Below are 23,190 nucleotides of genomic sequence, written 5' to 3'. Positions count from 1 at the left end.
CACCATCCCCGCCTAACCTCTGCTAATATACACCGACTCCACGCTCTGTCACCATCCTCGCCTAACCTCTGCTAAAATACACCGACTCCACGCTCTGTCACCATCCTCGCCTAACCTCTGCTAAAATACACCGACTCCACGCTCTGTCACCATCCTCACCTAACCTCTGCTAAAATACACCGACTCCACGCTCTGTCACCATCCCCGCCTAACCTCTGCTAAAATACACCGACTCCACGCTCTGTCACCATCCCCGCCTAACCTCTGCTAAAATACACCGACTCCACGCTCTGTCACCATTCCCGCCTAACCTCTGCTAAAATACACCGACTCCACGCTCTGTCACCATCCCCGCCTAACCTCTGCTAAAATACACCGACTCCACGCTCTGTCACCATCCCCGCCTAACCTCTGCTAAAATACACCGACTCCACGCTCTGACACCATCCCCGCCTAACCTCTGCTAAAATACACCGACTCCACGCTCTGTCACCATCCCCGCCTAACCTCTGCTAAAATACACCGACTCCACGCTCTGTCACCATCCCCTCCTAACCTCTGCTAAATTACACCGACTCCACGCTCTGTCACCATCCCCGCCTAACCTCTGCTAAAATACACCGACTCCACGCTCTGTCACCATACCTGCCTAACCTCTGCTAAAATACACCGACTCCACGCTCTGTCACCATCCTCGCCTAACCTCTGCTAAAATACACCGACTCCACGCTCTGTCACCATCCCCTCCTAACCTCTGCTAAAATACACCGACTCCACGCTCTGTCACCATCGCCACCTAACCTCTGCTAAAATACACCGACTCCACGCTCTGTCACCATCGCCACCTAACCTCTGCTAAAATACACCGACTCCACGCTCTGACACCATCGCCACCTAACCTCTGCTAAAATACACCGACTCCACGCTCTGTCACCATCGCCGCCTAACCGCTGCTAAAATACACCGACTCCACGCTCTGACACCATCGCCACCTAACCTCTGCTAAAATACACCGACTCCACGCTCTGACACCATCGCCACCTAACCTCTGCTAAAATACACCGACTCCACGCTCTGTCACCATCCTCGCCTAACCTCTGCTAAAATACACCGACTCCACGCTCTGACACCATCCCCGCCTAACCTCTGCTAAAATACACCGACTCCACGCTCTGTCACCATCCCCACCTAACCTCTGCTAATATACACCGACTCCACGCTCTGTCACCATCCTCGCCTAACCTCTGCTAAAATACACCGACTCCACGCTCTGTCACCATCCCCACCTAACCTCTGCTAATATACACCGACTCCACGCTCTGTCACCATCCTCGCCTAACCTCTGCTAAAATACACCGACTCCACGCTCTGTCACCATCCTCACCTAACCTCTGCTAAAATACACCGACTCCACGCTCTGTCACCATCCCCGCCTAACCTCTGCTAAAATACACCGACTCCACGCTCTGTCACCATCCCCGCCTAACCTCTGCTAAAATACACCGACTCCACGCTCTGTCACCATCCTCACCTAACCTCTGCTAAAATACACCGACTCCACGCTCTGTCACCATCCCCGCCTAACCTCTGCTAAAATACACCGACTCCACGCTCTGTCACCATCCCCACCTAACCTCTGCTAAAATACACCGACTCCACGCTCTGTCACCATCCCCGCCTAACCTCTGCTAAAATACACCGACTCCACGCTCTGTCACCATCCCCGCCTAACCTCTGCTAATATACACCGACTCCACGCTCTGTCACCATCCTCGCCTAACCTCTGCTAAAATACACCGACTCCACGCTCTGTCACCATCCTCGCCTAACCTCTGCTAAAATACACCGACTCCACGCTCTGTCACCATCCTCACCTAACCTCTGCTAAAATACACCGACTCCACGCTCTGTCACCATCCCCGCCTAACCTCTGCTAAAATACACCGACTCCACGCTCTGTCACCATCCCCGCCTAACCTCTGCTAAAATACACCGACTCCACGCTCTGACACCATCCCCTCCTAACCTCTGCTAAAATACACCGACTCCACGCTCTGACACCATCCCCACCTAACCTCTGCTAAAATACACCGACTCCACGCTCTGTCACCATCCCCACCTAACCTCTGCTAAAATACACCGACTCCACGCTCTGACACCATCCCCACCTAACCTCTGCTAAAATACACCGACTCCACGCTCTGTCACCATCCTCGCCTAACCTCTGCTAAAATACACCTACTCCACGCTCTGTCACCATCCCCGCCTAACCTCTGCTAAAATACACCGACTCCACGCTCTGTCACCATCCCCACCTAACCTCTGCTAAAATACACCGACTCCACGCTCTGTCACCATCGCCACCTAACCTCTGCTAAAATACACCGACTCCACGCTCTGACACCATCCCCACCTAACCTCTGCTAAAATACACCGACTCCACGCTCTGTCACCATCCCCGCCTAACCTCTGCTAAAATACACCGACTCCACGCTCTGACACCATCCCCACCTAACCTCTGCTAAAATACACCGACTCCACGCTCTGTCACCATCCCCACCTAACCTCTGCTAAAATACACCGACTCCACGCTCTGTCACCATCCCCACCTAACCTCTGCTAAAATACACCGACTCCACGCTCTGACACCATCCCCTCCTAACCTCTGCTAAAATACACCGACTCCACGCTCTGTCACCATCCCCACCTAACCTCTGCTAAAATACACCGACTCCACGCTCTGACACCATCCCCTCCTAACCTCTGCTAAAATACACCGACTCCACGCTCTGACACCATCCCCACCTAACCTCTGCTAAAATACACCGACTCCACGCTCTGTCACCATCCCCACCTAACCTCTGCTAAAATACACCGACTCCACGCTCTGACACCATCCCCACCTAACCTCTGCTAAAATACACCGACTCCACGCTCTGTCACCATCCTCGCCTAACCTCTGCTAAAATACACCTACTCCACGCTCTGACACCATCCCCGCCTAACCTCTGCTAAAATACACCGACTCCACGCTCTGTCACCATCCCCTCCTAACCTCTGCTAAAATACACCGACTCCACGCTCTGTCACCATCGCCACCTAACCTCTGCTAAAATACACCGACTCCACGCTCTGACACCATCGCCACCTAACCTCTGCTAAAATACACCGACTCCACGCTCTGTCACCATCCCCGCCTAACCTCTGCTAAAATACACCGACTCCACGCTCTGTCACCATCCCCGCCTAACCTCTGCTAAAATACACCGACTCCACGCTCTGTCACCATCCTCGCCTAACCTCTGCTAAAATACACCGACTCCACGCTCTGTCACCATCCTCGCCTAACCTCTGCTAAAATACACCGACTCCACGCTCTGTCACCATCCCCGCCTAACCTCTGCTAAAATACACCGACTCCACGCTCTGTCACCATCCTCGCCTAACCTCTGCTAAAATACACCGACTCCACGCTCTGTCACCATCCTCGCCTAACCTCTGCTAAAATACACCGACTCCACGCTCTGTCACCATCCTCGCCTAACCTCTGCTAAAATACACCGACTCCACGCTCTGTCACCATCCCCGCCTAACCTCTGCTAAAATACACCGACTCCACGCTCTGTCACCATCCCCGCCTAACCTCTGCTAATATACACCGACTCCACGCTCTGTCACCATCCTCGCCTAACCTCTGCTAAAATACACCGACTCCACGCTCTGTCACCATCCTCACCTAACCTCTGCTAAAATACACCGACTCCACGCTCTGTCACCATCCCCGCCTAACCTCTGCTAAAATACACCGACTCCACGCTCTGTCACCATCCCCGCCTAACCTCTGCTAAAATACACCGACTCCACGCTCTGTCACCATCCCCGCCTAACCTCTGCTAAAATACACCGACTCCACGCTCTGTCACCATCCCCGCCTAACCTCTGCTAAAATACACCGACTCCACGCTCTGTCACCATCCCCGCCTAACCTCTGCTAAAATACACTGACTCCACGCTCTGTCACCATCCCCGCCTAACCTCTGCTAAAATACACCGACTCCACGCTCTGTCACCATCCCCTCCTAACCTCTGCTAAATTACACCGACTCCACGCTCTGTCACCATCCCCGCCTAACCTCTGCTAAAATACACCGACTCCACGCTCTGTCACCATACCCGCCTAACCTCTGCTAAAATACACCGACTCCACGCTCTGTCACCATCCTCGCCTAACCTCTGCTAAAATACACCGACTCCACGCTCTGTCACCATCCCCTCCTAACCTCTGCTAAAATACACCGACTCCACGCTCTGTCACCATCGCCACCTAACCTCTGCTAAAATACACCGACTCCACGCTCTGTCACCATCGCCACCTAACCTCTGCTAAAATACACCGACTCCACGCTCTGACACCATCGCCACCTAACCTCTGCTAAAATACACCGACTCCACGCTCTGTCACCATCCTCGCCTAACCGCTGCTAAAATACACCGACTCCACGCTCTGACACCATCGCCACCTAACCTCTGCTAAAATACACCGACTCCACGCTCTGACACCATCGCCACCTAACCTCTGCTAAAATACACCGACTCCACGCTCTGTCACCATCCTCGCCTAACCTCTGCTAAAATACACCGACTCCACGCTCTGACACCATCCCCGCCTAACCTCTGCTAAAATACACCGACTCCACGCTCTGACACCATCCCCGCCTAACCTCTGCTAAAATACACCGACTCCACGCTCTGTCACCATCCCCACCTAACCTCTGCTAATATACACCGACTCCACGCTCTGTCACCATCCTCGCCTAACCTCTGCTAAAATACACCGACTCCACGCTCTGTCACCATCCCCACCTAACCTCTGCTAATATACACCGACTCCACGCTCTGTCACCATCCTCGCCTAACCTCTGCTAAAATACACCGACTCCACGCTCTGTCACCATCCTCACCTAACCTCTGCTAAAATACACCGACTCCACGCTCTGTCACCATCCCCGCCTAACCTCTGCTAAAATACACCGACTCCACGCTCTGTCACCATCCCCGCCTAACCTCTGCTAAAATACACCGACTCCACGCTCTGTCACCATCCTCACCTAACCTCTGCTAAAATACACCGACTCCACGCTCTGTCACCATCCCCGCCTAACCTCTGCTAAAATACACCGACTCCACGCTCTGTCACCATCCCCGCCTAACCTCTGCTAAAATACACCGACTCCACGCTCTGTCACCATCCCCGCCTAACCTCTGCTAAAATACACCGACTCCACGCTCTGACACCATCCCCGCCTAACCTCTGCTAAAATACACCGACTCCACGCTCTGTCACCATCCCCGCCTAACCTCTGCTAAATTACACCGACTCCACGTTCTGACACCATCGCCACCTAACCTCTGCTAAAATACACCGACTACACGCTCTGTCACCATCCCCACCTAACCTCTGCTAAAATACACCGACTCCACGCTCTGACACCATCCCCACCTAACCTCTGCTAAAATACACCGACTCCACGCTCTGTCACCATCCCCACCTAACCTCTGCTAAAATACACCGACTCCACGCTCTGACACCATCCCCACCTAACCTCTGCTAAAATACACCGACTCCACGCTCTGTCACCATCCCCACCTAACCTCTGCTAAAATACACCAACTCCACGCTCTGACACCTTCCCCACCTAACCTCTGCTAAAATACACCGACTCCACGCTCTGACACCTTCCCCACCTAACCTCTGCTAAAATACACCAACTCCACGCTCTGACACCTTCCCCACCTAACCTCTGCTAAAATACACCAACTCCACGCTCTGACACCTTCCCCACCTAACCTCTGCTAAAATACACCGACTCCACGCTCTGACACCATCCCCGCCTAACCTCTGCTAAAATACACCGACTCCACGCTCTGTCACCATCCCCACCTAACCTCTGCTAAAATACACCGACTCCACGCTCTGTCACCATCGCCACCAAACCTCTGCTAAAATACACCGACTCCACGCTCTGTCACCATCCCCCCCTAACCTCTGCTAAAATACACCGACTTCAAACTCTGTCACCATCCCCACCTAACCTCTGCTAAAATACACCGACTCCACGCTCTGTCACCATCGCCACCAAACCTCTGCTAAAATACACCGACTCCACGCTCTGTCACCATCCCCGCCTAACCTCTGCTAAAATACACCGACTCCACGCTCTGTCACCATCCCCGCCTAACCTCTGCTAAATTACACCGACTCCACGCTCTGTCACCATCCCCACCTAACCTCTGCTAAAATACACCGACTCCACGCTCTGTCACCATCGCCACCAAACCTCTGCTAAAATACACCGACTCCACGCTCTGTCACCATCCCCACCTAACCTCTGCTAAAATACACCGACTCCACGCTCTGTCACCATCCCCACCTAACCTCTGCTAAAATACACCGACTCCACGCTCTGACACCATCCCCACCTAACCTCTGCTAAAATACACCGACTTTAAACTCTGTCACCATCCCCACCTAACCTCTGCTAAAATACACCGACTCCACGCTCTGTCACCATCCCCTCCTAACCTCTGCTAAAATACACCGACTCCACGCTCTGTCACCATCCCCACCTAACCTCTGCTAAAATACACCGACTCCACGCTCTGTCACCATCCCCACCTAACCTCTGCTAAAATACACCGACTCCACGCTCTGACACCATCCCCTCCTAACCTCTGCTAAAATACACCGACTCCACGCTCTGACACCATCCCCTCCTAACCTCTGCTAAAATACACCGACTCCACGCTCTGTCACCATCCCCACCTAACCTTTGCTAAAATACACCGACTCCACGCTCTGTCACCATCCCCGCCTAACCTCTGCTAAAATACACCGACTCCACGCTCTGACACCATCCCCACCTAACCTCTGCTAAAATACACCGACTTCAAACTCTGTCACCATCCCCACCTAACCTCTGCTAAAATACACCGACTCCACGCTCTGTCACCATCCCCTCCTAACCTCTGCTAAAATACACCGACTCCACGCTCTGTCACCATCCCCACCTAACCTCTGCTAAAATACACCGACTCCACGCTCTGTCACCATCCCCACCTAACCTCTGCTAAAATACACCGACTCCACGCTCTGACACCATCCCCACCTAACCTCTGCTAAAATACACCGACTCCACGCTCTGTCACCATCCCCACCTAACCTTTGCTAAAATACACCGACTCCACGCTCTGTCACCATCCCCGCCTAACCTCTGCTAAAATACACCGACTCCACGCTCTGACACCATCCCCGCCTAACCTCTGCTAAAATACACCGACTGCACGCTCTGTCACCATCCCCGCCTAACCTCTGCTAAAATACACCGACTCCACGCTCTGACACCATCCCCGCCTAACCTCTGCTAAAATACACCGACTCCACGCTCTGACACCATCCCCACCTAACCTCTGCTAAAATACACCGACTCCACGCTCTGACAACATCCCCACCTAACCTCTGCTAAAATACACCGACTGCACGCTCTGTCACCATCCCCGCCTAACCTCTGCTAAAATACACCGACTCCACGCTCTGTCACCATCCCCGCCTAACCTCTGCTAAAATACACCGACTCCACGCTCTGACACCATCCCCGCCTAACCTCTGCTAAAATACACCGACTCCACGCTCTGTCACCATCCCCACCTAACCTCTGCTAAAATACACCGACTCCACGCTCTGTCACCATCCCCGCCTAACCTCTGCTAAAATACACCGACTCCACGCTCTGACACCATCCCCGCCTAACCTCTGCTAAAATACACCGACTCCACGCTCTGTCACCATCCCCGCCTAACCTCTGCTAAAATACACCGACTCCACGCTCTGTCACCATCCCCGCCTAACCTCTGCTAAAATACACCGACTCCACGCTCTGTCACCATCCCCGCCTAACCTCTGCTAAAATACACCGACTCCACGCTCTGTCACCATCCCCGCCTAACCTCTGCTAAAATACACCGACTCCACGCTCTGTCACCATCCCCGCCTAACCTCTGCTAAAATACACCGACTCCACGCTCTGACACCATCGCCACCTAACCTCTGCTAAAATACACCGACTCCACGCTCTGACACCATCGCCACCTAACCTCTGTTAAAATACACCGACTCCACGCTCTGACACCATCGCCACCTAACCTCTGCTAAAATACACCGACTCCACGCTCTGTCACCATCCTCGCCTAACCTCTGCTAAAATACACCGACTCCACGCTCTGTCACCATCCCCTCCTAACCTCTGCTAAAATACACCGACTCCACGCTCTGTCACCATCGCCACCTAACCTCTGCTAAAATACACCGACTCCACGCTCTGACACCATCGCCACCTAACCTCTGCTAAAATACACCGACTCCACGCTCTGTCACCATCCTCGCCTAACCTCTGCTAAAATACACCGACTCCACGCTCTGACACCATCGCCACCTAACCTCTGCTAAAATACACCGACTCCACGCTCTGTCACCATCCCCGCCTAACCTCTGCTAAAATACACCGACTCCACGCTCTGTCACCATCCCCGCCTAACCTCTGCTAAAATACACCGACTCCACGCTCTGTCACCATCCCCGCCTAACCTCTGCTAAAATACACCGACTCCACGCTCTGTCACCATCCTCGCCTAACCTCTGCTAAAATACACCGACTCCACGCTCTGTCACCATCCCCGCCTAACCTCTGCTAAAATACACCGACTCCACGCTCTGTCACCATCCCCGCCTAACCTCTGCTAAAATACACCGACTCCACGCTCTGTCACCATCCTCACCTAACCTCTGCTAAAATACACCGACTCCACGCTCTGTCACCATCCCCGCCTAACCTCTGCTAAAATACACCGACTCCACGCTCTGTCACCATTCCCGCCTAACCTCTGCTATAATACACCGACTCCACGCTCTGTCACCATCCCCGCCTAACCTCTGCTAAAATACACCGACTCCACGCTCTGTCACCATCCCCGCCTAACCTCTGCTAAAATACACCGACTCCACGCTCTGTCACCATCCCCGCCTAACCTCTGCTAAAATACACCGACTCCACGCTCTGTCACCATCCCCGCCTAACCTCTGCTAAAATACACCGACTCCACGCTCTGTCACCATCCCCGCCTAACCTCTGCTAAAATACACCGACTCCACGCTCTGACACCATCCCCGCCTAACCTCTGCTAAAATACACCGACTCCACGCTCTGTCACCATCCCCGCCTAACCTCTGCTAAAATACACCGACTCCACGCTCTGTCACCATCCCCGCCTAACCTCTGCTAAAATACACCGACTCCACGCTCTGACACCATCCCCGCCTAACCTCTGCTAAAATACACCGACTCCACGCTCTGTCACCATCCCCACCTAACCTCTGCTAAAATACACCGACTCCACGCTCTGACACCATCCCCACCTAACCTCTGCTAAAATACACCGACTCCACGCTCTGTCACCATCCCCACCTAACCTCTGCTAAAATACACCGACTCCACGCTCTGACACCATCCCCACCTAACCTCTGCTAAAATACACCGACTCCACGCTCTGTCACCATCCCCACCTAACCTCTGCTAAAATACACCGACTCCACGCTCTGACACCATCCCCACCTAACCTCTGCTAAAATTCACCGACTCCACGCTCTGACACCATCCCCACCTAACCTCTGCTAAAATACACCGACTCCACGCTCTGACACCATCCCCACCTAACCTCTGCTAAAATACACCGACTCCACGCTCTGTCACCATCCCCACCTAACCTCTGCTAAAATACACCGACTCCACGCTCTGACACCATCCCCACCTAACCTCTGCTAAAATACACCGACTCCACGCTCTGTCACCATCCCCACCTAACCTCTGCTAAAATACACCGACTCCACGCTCTGTCACCATCCCCACCTAACCTCTGCTAAAATACACCGACTCCACGCTCTGTCACCATCCTCGCCTAACCTCTGCTAAAATACACCGACTCCACGCTCTGACACCATCCCCACCTAACCTCTGCTAAAATACACCGACTCCACGCTCTGACACCATCCCCACCTAACCTCTGCTAAAATACACCGACTCCACGCTCTGACACCATCCCCACCTAACCTCTGCTAAAATACACCGACTCCACGCTCTGTCACCATCCCCACCTAACCTCTGCTAAAATACACCGACTCCACGCTCTGTCACCATCCCCACCTAACCTCTGCTAAAATACACCGACTCCACGCTCTGTCACCATCGCCACCAAACCTCTGCTAAAATACACCGACTCCACGCTCTGTCACCATCCCCCCCTAACCTCTGCTAAAATACACCGACTTCAAACTCTGTCACCATCCCCACCTAACCTCTGCTAAAATACACCGACTCCACGGTCTGTCACCATCCCCGCCTAACCTCTGCTAAAATACACCGACTCCACGCTCTGTCACCATCCCCGCCTAACCTCTGCTATAATACACCGACTCCACGCTCTGTCACCATCCCCGCCTAACCTCTGCTAAAATACACCGACTCCACGCTCTGTCACCATCCCCGCCTATCCTCTGCTAAAATACACCGACTCCACGCTCTGTCACCATCCCCGCCTAACCTCTGCTAAAATACACCGACTCCACGCTCTGTCACCATCCCCGCCTAACCTCTGCTAAAATACACCGACTCCACGCTCTGTCACCATCCCCGCCTAACCTCTGCTAAAATACACCGACTCCACGCTCTGACACCATCCCCGCCTAACCTCTGCTAAAATACACCGACTCCACGCTCTGTCACCATCCCCGCCTAACCTCTGCTAAAATACACCGACTCCACGCTCTGTCACCATCCCCGCCTAACCTCTGCTAAAATACACCGACTCCACGCTCTGACACCATCCCCACCTAACCTCTGCTAAAATACACCGACTCCACGCTCTGTCACCATTCCCGCCTAACCTCTGCTATAATACACCGACTCCACGCTCTGTCACCATCCCCGCCTAACCTCTGCTAAAATACACCGACTCCACGCTCTGTCACCATCCCCGCCTAACCTCTGCTAAAATACACCGACTCCACGCTCTGTCACCATCCCCGCCTAACCTCTGCTAAAATACACCGACTCCACGCTCTGTCACCATCCCCGCCTAACCTCTGCTAAAATACACCGACTTCACGCTCTGTCACCATCCCCGCCTAACCTCTGCTAAAATACACCGACTCCACGCTCTGACACCATCCCCGCCTAACCTCTGCTAAAATACACCGACTCCACGCTCTGTCACCATCCCCGCCTAACCTCTGCTAAAATACACCGACTCCACGCTCTGTCACCATCCCCGCCTAACCTCTGCTAAAATACACCGACTCCACGCTCTGTCACCATCCCCACCTAACCTCTGCTAAAATACACCGACTCCACGCTCTGACACCATCCCCACCTAACCTCTGCTAAAATACACCGACTCCACGCTCTGACACCATCCCCGCCTAACCTCTGCTAAAATACACCGACTCCACGCTCTGTCACCATCCCCACCTAACCTCTGCTAAAATACACCGACTCCACGCTCTGACACCATCCCCACCTAACCTCTGCTAAAATACACCGACTCCACGCTCTGACACCATCCCCACCTAACCTCTGCTAAAATACACCGACTCCACGCTCTGTCACCATCCCCACCTAACCTCTGCTAAAATACACCGACTCCACGCTCTGACACCATCCCCACCTAACCTCTGCTAAAATACACCGACTCCACGCTCTGTCACCATCCCCGCCTAACCTCTGCTAAAATACACCGACTCCACGCTCTGACACCATCCCCACCTAACCTCTGCTAAAATTCACCGACTCCACGCTCTGACACCATCCCCACCTAACCTCTGCTAAAATACACCGACTCCACGCTCTGACACCATCCCCACCTAACCTCTGCTAAAATACACCGACTCCACGCTCTGTCACCATCCCCACCTAACCTCTGCTAAAATACACCGACTCCACGCTCTGACACCATCCCCACCTAACCTCTGCTAAAATACACCGACTCCACGCTCTGTCACCATCCCCACCTAACCTCTGCTAAAATACACCGACTCCACGCTCTGACACCATCCCCACCTAACCTCTGCTAAAATACACCGACTCCACGCTCTGACACCATCCCCACCTAACCTCTGCTAAAATACACCGACTCCACGCTCTGTCACCATCCCCACCTAACCTCTGCTAAAATACACCGACTCCACGCTCTGTCACCATCCCCACCTAACCTCTGCTAAAATACACCGACTCCACGCTCTGACACCATCCCCACCTAACCTCTGCTAAAATACACCGACTCCACGCTCTGACACCATCCCCACCTAACCTCTGCTAAAATACACCGACTCCACGCTCTGTCACCATCCCCACCTAACCTCTGCTAAAATACACCGACTCCACGCTCTGTCACCATCGCCACCAAACCTCTGCTAAAATACACCGACTCCACGCTCTGTCACCATCCCCCCCTAACCTCTGCTAAAATACACCGACTTCAAACTCTGTCACCATCCCCACCTAACCTCTGCTAAAATACACCGACTCCACGGTCTGTCACCATCCCCGCCTAACCTCTGCTAAAATACACCGACTCCACGCTCTGTCACCATCCCCGCCTAACCTCTGCTATAATACACCGACTCCACGCTCTGTCACCATCCCCGCCTAACCTCTGCTAAAATACACCGACTCCACGCTCTGTCACCATCCCCGCCTATCCTCTGCTAAAATACACCGACTCCACGCTCTGTCACCATCCCCGCCTAACCTCTGCTAAAATACACCGACTCCACGCTCTGTCACCATCCCCGCCTAACCTCTGCTAAAATACACCGACTCCACGCTCTGTCACCATCCCCGCCTAACCTCTGCTAAAATACACCGACTCCACGCTCTGACACCATCCCCGCCTAACCTCTGCTAAAATACACCGACTCCACGCTCTGTCACCATCCCCGCCTAACGTCTGCTAAAATACACCGACTCCACGCTCTGTCACCATCCCCGCCTAACCTCTGCTAAAATACACCGACTCCACGCTCTGACACCATCCCCACCTAACCTCTGCTAAAATACACCGACTCCACGCTCTGTCACCATCCCCACCTAACCTCTGCTAAAATACACCGACTCCACGCTCTGACACCATCCCCACCTAACCTCTGCTAAAATACACCGACTCCACGCTCTGACACCATCCCCACCTAACCTCTGCTAAAATACACCGACTCCACGCTCTGTCACCATCCCCACCTAACCTCTGCTAAAATACACCGACTCCACGCTCTGACACCATCCCCACCTAACCTCTGCTAAAATACACCGACTCCACGCTCTGTCACCATCCCCACCTAACCTCTGCTAAAATACACCGACTCCACGCTCTGACACCATCCCCACCTAACCTCTGCTAAAATTCACCGACTCCACGCTCTGACACCATCCCCACCTAACCTCTGCTAAAATACACCGACTCCACGCTCTGACACCATCCCCACCTAACCTCTGCTAAAATACACAGACTCCACGCTCTGTCACCATCCCCACCTAACCTCTGCTAAAATACACCGACTCCACGCTCTGACACCATCCCCACCTAACCTCTGCTAAAATACACCGACTCCACGCTCTGTCACCATCCCCACCTAACCTCTGCTAAAATACACCGACTCCACGCTCTGTCACCATCCCCACCTAACCTCTGCTAAAATACACCGACTCCACGCTCTGACACCATCCCCACCTAACCTCTGCTAAAATACACCGACTCCACGCTCTGACACCATCCCCACCTAACCTCTGCTAAAATACACCGACTCCACGCTCTGTCACCATCCCCACCTAACCTCTGCTAAAATACACCGACTCCACGCTCTGTCACCATCCCCACCTAACCTCTGCTAAAATACACCGACTCCACGCTCTGTCACCATCCCCACCTAACCTCTGCTAAAATACACCGACTCCACGCTCTGTCACCATCGCCACCAAACCTCTGCTAAAATACACCGACTCCACGCTCTGTCACCATCCCCCCCTAACCTCTGCTAAAATACACCGACTCCACGCTCTGTCACCATCCTCACCTAACCTCTGCTAAAATACACCGACTCCACGCTCTGTCACCATCCCCCCCTAACCTCTGCTAAAATACACCGACTCCACGCTCTGTCACCATCCCCACCTAACCTCTGCTAAAATACACCGACTCCACGCTCTGTCACCATCCCCACCTAACCTCTGCTAAAATACACCGACTCCACGCTCTGACACCATCCCCACCTAACCTCTGCTAAAATACACCGACTTCAAACTCTGTCACCATCCCCACCTAACCTCTGCTAAAATACACCGACTCCACGCTCTGTCACCATCCCCTCCTAACCTCTGCTAAAATACACCGACTCCACGCTCTGTCACCATCCCCACCTAACCTCTGCTAAAATACACCGACTCCACGCTCTGTCACCATCCCCACCTAACCTCTGCTAAAATACACCGACTCCACGCTCTGACACCATCCCCTCCTAACCTCTGCTAAAATACACCGACTCCACGCTCTGACACCATCCCCTCCTAACCTCTGCTAAAATACACCGACTCCACGCTCTGTCACCATCCCCACCTAACCTTTGCTAAAATACACCGACTCCACGCTCTGTCACCATCCCCGCCTAACCTCTGCTAAAATACACCGACTCCACGCTCTGACACCATCCCCACCTAACCTCTGCTAAAATACACCGACTGCACGCTCTGTCACCATCCCCGCCTAACCTCTGCTAAAATACACCGACTCCACGCTCTGACACCATCCCCACCTAACCTCTGCTAAAATACACCGACTCCACGCTCTGACACCATCCCCACCTAACCTCTGCTAAAATACACCGACTGCACGCTCTGTCACCATCCCCGCCTAACCTCTGCTAAAATACACCGACTCCACGCTCTGACACCATCCCCACCTAACCTCTGCTAAAATACAACGACTCCACGCTCTGACACCATCCCCACCTAACCTCTGCTAAAATACACCGACTGCACGCTCTGTCACCATCCCCGCCTAACCTCTGCTAAAATACACCGACTCCACGCTCTGTCACCATCCCCGCCTAACCTCTGCTAAAATACACCGACTCCACGCTCTGACACCATCCCCACCTAACCTCTGCTAAAATACACCGACTCCACGCTCTGTCACCATCCCCACCTAACCTCTGCTAAAATACACCGACTCCACGCTCTGTCACCATCCTCGCCTAACCTCTGCTAAAATACACCGACTCCACGCTCTGACACCATCCCCGCCTAACCTCTGCTAAAATACACCGACTCCACGCTCTGACACCTTCCCCGCCTAACCTCTGCTAAAATACACCGACTCCACGCTCTGACACCATCCCCGCCTAACCTCTGCTAAAATACACCGACTCCACGCTCTGACACCATCCCCGCCTAACCTCTGCTAAAATACACCGACTCCACGCTCTGTCACCATCCCCGCCTAACCTCTGCTAAAATACACCGACTCCACGCTCTGTCACCATCCCCACCTAACCTCTGCTAAAATACACCGACTCCACGCTCTGTCACCATCCCCACCTAACCTCTGCTAAAATACACCGACTCCACGCTCTGTCACCATCCCCACCTAACCTCTGCTAAAATACACCGACTCCACGCTCTGTCACCATCCCCACCAAACCTCTGCTAAAATACACCGACTCCACGCTCTGTCACCATCCCCACCTAACCTCTGCTAAAATACACCGACTCCACGCTCTGACACCATCCCCACCTAACCTCTGCTAAAATACACCGACTCCACGCTCTGTCACCATCCCCCCCTAACCTCCATTTCAGACCACGTCATTGGCGATCTCTAATGTCGAGTCCATTTCAGACCACATCATTGGCGGTCACTAATGTCAAGTCCATTTCAGACCACGTCTTTGGCGATCTCTAATGTCGAGTCCATTTCAGACCACGTCATTCGTGGTCACTAACGTCAAGTCGATTTCAGACCATATTATTCACAGTCTCTAATGTCGAGTCCATTTCAGACCACGTCATTGGCGGTCACTAATGTCAAGTCCATTTCAGACCACATCATTCACAGTCTCCAATGTCGAGTCCATTCCAGACCACATCATTGACACATCATGGAGCGTTGGGTCACTTTCCCAGCTCCTGTCTTACTGCATTTCCATTGACTCATTTGATCAACTATGGCTATTTGCGTGAGTATTCATGCAAGGTGCAATTACCCGAATGATGTCCGTTTGCCTGCCTCTGAAACACCTATTAGCAGCCAAACATAGTTAGGACTGATGACTCAACTTTGAAGACAAGTTCATCAAATTCTGACAAATCAAATTTATTTCTAGGCTACTAGTAGCATAAGGAAATTGTATTCCTATAGTTGCCTAACCACGGTGATATGACTTTCAGACTAAGGTCTTTATAGCACACATTGGAACAGGGCACCAAATCTTAATGGGGTTCTCCTCGTCCAATGAGCTGTGGCTAAGATCACATCCTTCTGCAGGCAGGATTGTCTCCTTAGGTTACTCAGTTTTGGAGCAAATGATGTGGCCTTGAGCAGTGACAGTATGGCTGCTCCTACTGACTTGCAGGGAGAGTATCATTCCATCAAGGAAAGGGGACAGAGGGTCATTACACACTTAGGTAGGTAATAGGGTTTTACCCTAGCTTTACACATTTCTTGGAATTATATGGCAATTTCGAAAGACTATGAAGTCGAGAACCTGACAAATTGCTGGAAGATGTTCTGATATTCAGTTGAAAAGGCAGCGATCATGGGTCACTGAATGCTTCCATGCAGCCCACGGACCGTTACGAAATATAACCGTTACGTAATTTAACCGTCACGTAATATAACCGTTACGTAATAGAACCGTTACGTAATGGATCAAAGGGAAACACTGCTAGTAGTGCTGGGTTTTCTTTTTTTTTGCTATCATATTGCATCTAGAATTTTGCTGCTGTAATTTCTGTAATGTGTGGAAATGGTATTGGGGAATATAACAATGAAAAGATACAAACATCACGATCTCACAGGGTATATTTAGGGATTTTCAAATTTTCCAGCAGTTTACAAGAAAAGTAAAAAATACCCCGAAGATGACATTCAGCGCCAGTACTGGGAGCAAACACCCATTCAGCCCCAGTGTCCTGCCTTCCAAGTCAGACAGCCATGCTTTCATTTTCGTCACTGATTTGCAGCAGCAGGAATGATGTTCGCTTGTGTGTGTATCACCCAGCTGAGGTCTCCCTTCATTGCTGTGTTCCCAGCAAACTTTTTCTGCACAGTAATTTCATGCAGTGATTACAGTCCATGCTACACTACATACTAATGAAGTGTAATGCTTCAAAGTATAAAAACATACTTCACTGGCTCGGCTCCCTCACTCCTAAGGTGGACCAAGGGAAATTGCTTCATTGAAAGCCAACTGTGGTACAGAATGAGGTCATTTTAGACCTAATTTTTAAAATGTTAAAGTGTGATGTAGATAGGTTCTAATGCTTGCAGGTAGCTTGCGAAAGGCAAAACTAAAATGCAGTCAAAATTAAATCATGGTCTTATTAGTTCAGTTTTTCAAAATTTGGATCATTTAATGCAAACCTAGGCCTGTGTTTGATGGCAGCCATATTCTGCTATTCCTGTTAGAGCAGTGCTTTTAAGTTCCCCTTGGAAATACCCGTCAGCTTACAATGAATGCACCATGGCGATGTGGAATGCTGGGCCACTTTCTGAGCTGAAATAACCAGGATGGGGGCAAACCGACTCAAGGAAAGATCCTCCAGAGATGGCAGATTGAGCTCCAGTGGATCAGGAAGGGCTCACAAGCTGGGCTTTAATCCCCTGGTGAAGCTGGCGGCGGACGTGATCTTGGCATGGCGAGCCAGAGACACCGCAGTCGGAGTGACAGCAGGCCCTATGCCTGCCAAATTTCCTTTTTACATCCCATCATAACGTAGAAACCAACCCCTCCCTGCTGCAGCTTGGCCAACCAATCAGAGGCTCCAATTACTTGTGAAAGATTTCTTTTCACCACTTCTGCAGAGAAGTCTGACATCACTAAGAATCGCAGATGACCTTGGAGTGCAAACGTGTCTCTCACCATGCTTAAAGCAGGCCTGCTCTTCGTTGAATAAAAGATGTGAGTCATCTCTTCTACTCCTCTTTCATCATCCTCGTGGATCTTTCCATCACCCTTATTTCTGACACTCTCCCGTTCCATCTTCATTTCAGAAAAAGCCGCCACAATACCTAATGGTGAAACATGCAAATTGGTGAGATGAATAAAAATTCTGGGAAAAAAACACCTGGGATTGGGTTTGATATTACTCTGAAAATATGACATTTTCAAAATACACAGTAGCAGTTCTAACTAATTATAAATCTCCCGTGAGCAAGTGCAGAAATTATAGTTTTCGGTAACACTTTACTTTGTGAGCTACTGAAGGAATTACTGAAGGTCAAATACACAATATATGCTCATCTGTTCATCATAAAAAATTGTGATGCATCTTTTATGTCAAGTGGTGACTATATTTGTCCATGATTTGTACTTCAGTAGTAACTGATGTACATCTAAGTATCTGTGAAGTGATAAAGTGGCCCAGTTATCTTTGGGGCGGTGGCCATAACCTAATAAGAGTGTCATCTTCCATTCCTGTTGTGTTTCTTATAACACATTAAATAAAGAGCAAATGAATCATATTTAATACAATCTTTAATTTATGGGCAGGTTTTAAGTTACTGACAGCTTACACATGCCTCACTTCTCCGCCTTCGTTTGCACGCGTCGCGACCCGGTTTAGACCGGAAACCCCAACTGGACTGTACACGAGCAGATAAACATCATTTCCGCTCACTACTGCTTCACAGCAGCTGGGCGATTTTACAAATTGGTTTATTGCAGTTTATTTAAACATAGTTTGTACTTATCACTTATTTGAATTATTGTGTTTTTAAATGATAAAGAATATTTTATTTAAAAATAGTACTTATCACGATTTGGTTTGTTACAGTTTATTTAATAATAGTTTGTCATTATTACATGTTATAATGTATTTTTAAATTATTATAAACTTATTTTCAAATAATTTGTACTTAACACATATATTTATTATTTGATTTTGACTCTCAGAAGTGGCCAGTTCTTTTTTTTTTTAATAAGATTATTATATTTAAACCTTAAAGGCTGCAAAATAATGCTTCTCATGTTTATCCACATACATTAACCCATTTGGAGTAACAGATGTATTTCCTACAAAAATAAATCACTATACATAGATACTTTGGCAAACAACATTTTATTCATATGTAGTTTATTGCACAGTAAAGATCAGATTTAACCTAAGCTCCAGTCGTGTTTGCATAGTATAAACACAATTTTAAATGGTCCCATTTAGGAAATGAAATGATTCATACATTTGTTTTTTATTTTGACTCGGCATGGCCGCGGAGGGGGGGGGGGGGGTCTATGGCCAGCCATGGCCATCCCTTAGGTTCACTCCTGATTGCACATTTGTGCAAATATTCTACTGAAGGCCGGTACGTGTAATGCAGGGATGGGGGATGGAGGAGGGATTTTAATTGGCAATGATGCCCGTTTAACCAAAGAGGCACGGAGGTTCACAACTGAGAGCCAACCACCGGGTGGTGGGGGACAGCAAGGATGGGTATGGGGTTGGGCATCAGGGTTTGGGTACATTTAAGGGAGGTGGGAGAGAACTTTCAATTAGGATAAGTGGCATCTATAATTTGCGTATAGTATTTATGTGTGTGCATGTTCCCCGTGATAGACTGACCCCCCCCATGGAGTATTCCTGAGTACCTGCACTAGGTTACAGGTGACCCTGACCAGGATGAGCAATTGGAAGATGGATGGCTGTTGGTTCATATTTTTAGCTAGATAAGATCTTATTAATGGATCCAAATACTAGTGGTGCTGTATCCTTCATGATTTTTCTTTGTTTACTTCTGTCCACTTTGACTTTGACGTGATGGTTGCTGAATGTGATCCTCTGACCTCTGTTAACGTGCTTCTTTTGCATTTAGTACAGTGAGAGTTTTAATGTTTTGTGCCACCTGAATTGTACTACCCAAAAGTCCCAGATGGCTAATAAAGCCCTTTCCTTAAGAACCAGGAAGCCTGTCTAATCTTTATCTGTAAAAACCTCAGCATTTCACTGAACTCAGAATGCGGATTTGGCCGTATCTTACTGAGATGGAATGTGCATATAACCTCCTTTATTAGACATTTGGAATATTCCCTGACATCATACTGCCCACTCACATTCAATTGAAAACACTTGTCTCTCCATCGTTTTTAAAACTTTATTTTTAAGTTTCAAGTAGTTCTAATAGTCATTGTGTTCTATGTTCAGTCTCCTCCACTACTGGCTTCCTCTCATCTTGCATAATCTCCTCCATCGCCTTGTTCTCCTCCTCCATCACCACTGCCTACATCTCCTGCTCTCTTCTCCACCTCTGAACTCCTGCAGAGGAGTTTCATCTCCCACACCTCCCACTCTTTTAATTCACTGTCCTTCTCTTGTCCCTTTTCCAAAAATGCCTCAATCTTAGGCTTCATCTGCTGCAGCTTTGGCTCCTTCACCTTCACCGGTGCTGTACTGGCTTCTGTCTCCTCTACTGCTCTTATGCCTTCATCCTTCACTTTCTCCTCCACAGTGTGAGTCTCTCCTCTCGCCCTCACTTCACTTATTGGTGTATCACGTTCTCTTCCTTTCCCTTTTTTTGCAAAGGTAAACTTCTTTAGCCAGGATTTCTTTTTCTTTCCTCCTTTGTTGTCCTGTGTTTCTGAACCTTCCCCAGTCTCCTCTGCCACCGCTGGGGCCCTACAGCCGTTCAGAAAAGACCACTTCATATTGAGATGCATCTCGTTCAATGTCTGATTTGTTTTGAAGTGGAATGAGTGCTTACAGCACAGTTTCTACCTTCAGAATGATGACATCACCGTTGTCATGGTAACATTCTATTCTAGAATTCTATTTGAAAAACTGTCTTCTCTCGCTGTAGCTGCCATATTTGGTCAATGGTTCAATTTCATTGAATTCTTTGCATTTTTAAAATGCTTTATTCAGCTCATACTCTACAGCATATATTGTATGAATTTCCATATTTACCTTCCTTAGTTTACGCGCAGATAATATTCTGTACTTGGAAACAATGCGGAAACCTACCAAACATTGCCGGGCCGTTCCTGTGCTCACGGAGCAGTGTAAGCTTTAGTTTACTGAGGAGGAGAGGTTCACATTTTCTGACCGTGGCCGTGCTGCGCAATATGGTGACAGGTGCTGAACTTAGTCATGGGACAGTTAATACCGAGATTTGGGGGATCGGCTCCTCAAAGTGAAGCCCAGGGGCTGGAAGCCGGGAATGGGGGGATATGATTCAGGTCTATAAGATTCTAACGGGTCTGGATGCTGTTCAGCCAAATGACTATTTCAATATTAGTCTAAATACTAGAACTCGTGGGCATAAGTGGAAATTAGCGGGAGAACATTTTAAAACAAATTTGAGGAAGCACTTCTTTACACAGCGTGTAGTTAGAGTATGGAATAGTCTTCCTGCTAGTGTAGTGGAAGCTAAAACCATGGGTTCCTTTAAATCAGAGCTAGATAAGATTTTAACAACTCTGAGTTATTAGTGAAGTTCTCCCCAAACGAGCTTGATGGGCCGAATGGCCTCCTCTCGTTTGTAAATTTCTTATGTTCTTATGTTCCTAAGTTTATGCAATATCACATGACCGATGACTTCCCATTCGTCCTGAGGTATAAGAGGCTTCGAATCCTGTTGGCTCTTCGAAACTTTTATATAAGCGAGATGATTCTAATTAGCAATAGTAGTGGAGGCCAGTTTAACCAAAGAGCCAGCCACCCGGTGATGGGTCACAGCAAGGAGGGCTATGGGGTTGGGCATCAGGGTTTGGGTACATTTAAGGGAGGAGGGATAAACCATTCGGTAAGGCTTAGCAGCGTCTGTAACGTCCCTGCAGGGATGTGCGTCTATTCTCTGCATTGTACGCGGAGCTTTCTGGATAAATTCTGGAGACACACACACCCCTGTATTGGACAAATGGATTCAGAAAATGGATGGATGGATGAATGGATGGAATGCAGTGTTTTTCATGTGTTTTCGTGAGTGGCAGTGAACTTTTACAGAACTGAGTATTTGAGTAAGTAGGAGAAAAATCCATTTTTGATGAATCTTATTGCCTGTAGCTATTTTTTGCCCCTTACTTTGAGCTGTTTTAAATGTCGCACTGTTCCGTTGCAAATGCTCGGCCCCTCTGAATCACATCCTCGCTTACTCCAGCTCCTGTTATTCACAGGTATCTGACTCTCCAATCCGGCTGAAATGATCCCAGTCGATTTTAAATCTCCGCCTTTCCCATTTGGCAAGATGCACAGCCTGGATCCAAACTGCCTTCCTTCCCAGTTGGACTAACAGTTGGGCTCCAGCTGACTCTCTATGTCATTTAAACCCCAGCTGCTCACAGAGCTTATTGCAGGATGTGCGTTTGTTCCTCTCCATGTGTTGTGTGGCGGCTCTACCTAACTCTGATAGCAAGGAGAAGGTCATAAACTTGTGTTCTTATGTTCTAATAACTCTGAAATGGGTAGGAAATAAGCAGCAGGACGATATAGAGCTAAAAGGTGCAATTATCCAGCACTATGATGTACGTACTTCCACTGTATGGTGGCAGGAACCCTGTGACGGCTAAGAGCAGCCTGACCATCAGCGGAGCCTCGCCAGGGTTGAAGGTGACACTTTTATGTCTGTTGTTATCGAGTGGGACTCCACCGTGGTCACAATAACCCAGGACTGCCTCGCTGAATGTGACTTCTGTGGCACAAAATGGTCATATTGCTGCCAAATGGTCCTTTTATTAAACTCAAATGTAACTCTGTCAAAGTACAATTTTACCAGGGTCCCTGAATTCACTTGAGATGTTCTGTTAAATTAACCCCCCATAAGACAAAGTGAAGCTGTAATTCATACAGGTGGCAAAACTAAAATGTCTCTTGGGAATTTCATCAGGGC

At 49.9% G+C, this 23,190-nt stretch overlaps 1 long non-coding RNA gene across 1 annotated transcript in view; it reads right to left on the bottom strand.

Moving 5' to 3' along the window:
• LOC111833363 (uncharacterized) overlaps positions 1–18,348 on the bottom strand; it is a 29,493-nt gene extending 11,145 nt beyond the window's left edge. Inside the window, exon 1 of the long non-coding RNA XR_011993445.1 lies at positions 18,236–18,348. This is a non-coding gene — a long non-coding RNA (uncharacterized lncRNA). The remainder of the gene's footprint in view (positions 1–18,235) is intronic.
• Between the last annotated feature and the right edge of the window lie 4,842 nt (positions 18,349–23,190).

This window comes from Paramormyrops kingsleyae, chromosome 10, assembly GCF_048594095.1.
Source record: "Paramormyrops kingsleyae isolate MSU_618 chromosome 10, PKINGS_0.4, whole genome shotgun sequence".
NCBI classification, from domain to species: domain Eukaryota; kingdom Metazoa; phylum Chordata; class Actinopteri; order Osteoglossiformes; family Mormyridae; genus Paramormyrops; species Paramormyrops kingsleyae.
Note: the sequence above shows the minus strand (reverse complement) of the source record. Positions and strands in the feature narration are given on the sequence as shown.